Here is a 724-nt window from a genome sequence, read left to right as displayed (position 1 = left end):
ACACCTGGTGTCTCAGTGAAAGGCCACTTTCTAGATGGCCTCTCCAGCCACAGGACATCTGTGTTCCTCAGCTCTTTGGTTTCCTCTTCACATATTTGGGAGTTATATGACACTCCGTGGCGAGTGATGCTGGCAGTCTGAGAAATACATAGTTCAGAGCCCAAGGCCGCTGTGGTTTTGCTGAAGCTCCATTTCATCTGGGCTAGAGGTGAATGCTTCCCTCCAGAGACCCCAGCAGGCGGGGGATGTAGCAAAGTTCAAGGAACAGTCGCTTCCACCATGGCTGGGTGTTTGGCACACACAGCCTGACAACACACTAAAAGACAGTCCAGGACTGGCACCAGTGGGCAGGGCAAGGCAGACTGAAGGAGTGGCCTGAGGGGAAAGGCTATGTGTCCCTGGATCCTTGCTCCTTCCTAATGATGGCTTACAGTGGCACCATTAACCCTCCAAACGCTGTCATTGCAAGTCCTACAGTTACCTGACACCACATGTAATTAAAACCTAACTGTTTGTAGTTAATGTTCCTTTTTATGACCTCATAGCTGTCTGTAAGGCCTCCATCCTGGGTCACCTTATTTTCAGAGAGAGGCCCAGAGGTATGCTGAAGGAGAGAGGGAAAGAGAGAAAGAGAGAGAGAGAGAGAGAGAGAGAGAGAGAGAGAGAGAGAGAGAGAGAGAAGTTAGAAAACACAGAGAAGTCTACAAATGAAACAGAGGCCACC

This window comes from Mus pahari, chromosome 7 (assembly GCF_900095145.1).
Source record: "Mus pahari chromosome 7, PAHARI_EIJ_v1.1, whole genome shotgun sequence".
NCBI lineage: Eukaryota > Metazoa > Chordata > Mammalia > Rodentia > Muridae > Mus > Mus pahari.
The sequence above is the reverse complement of the archived record's forward strand: the minus strand, read 5'-3'. Positions refer to the sequence as shown.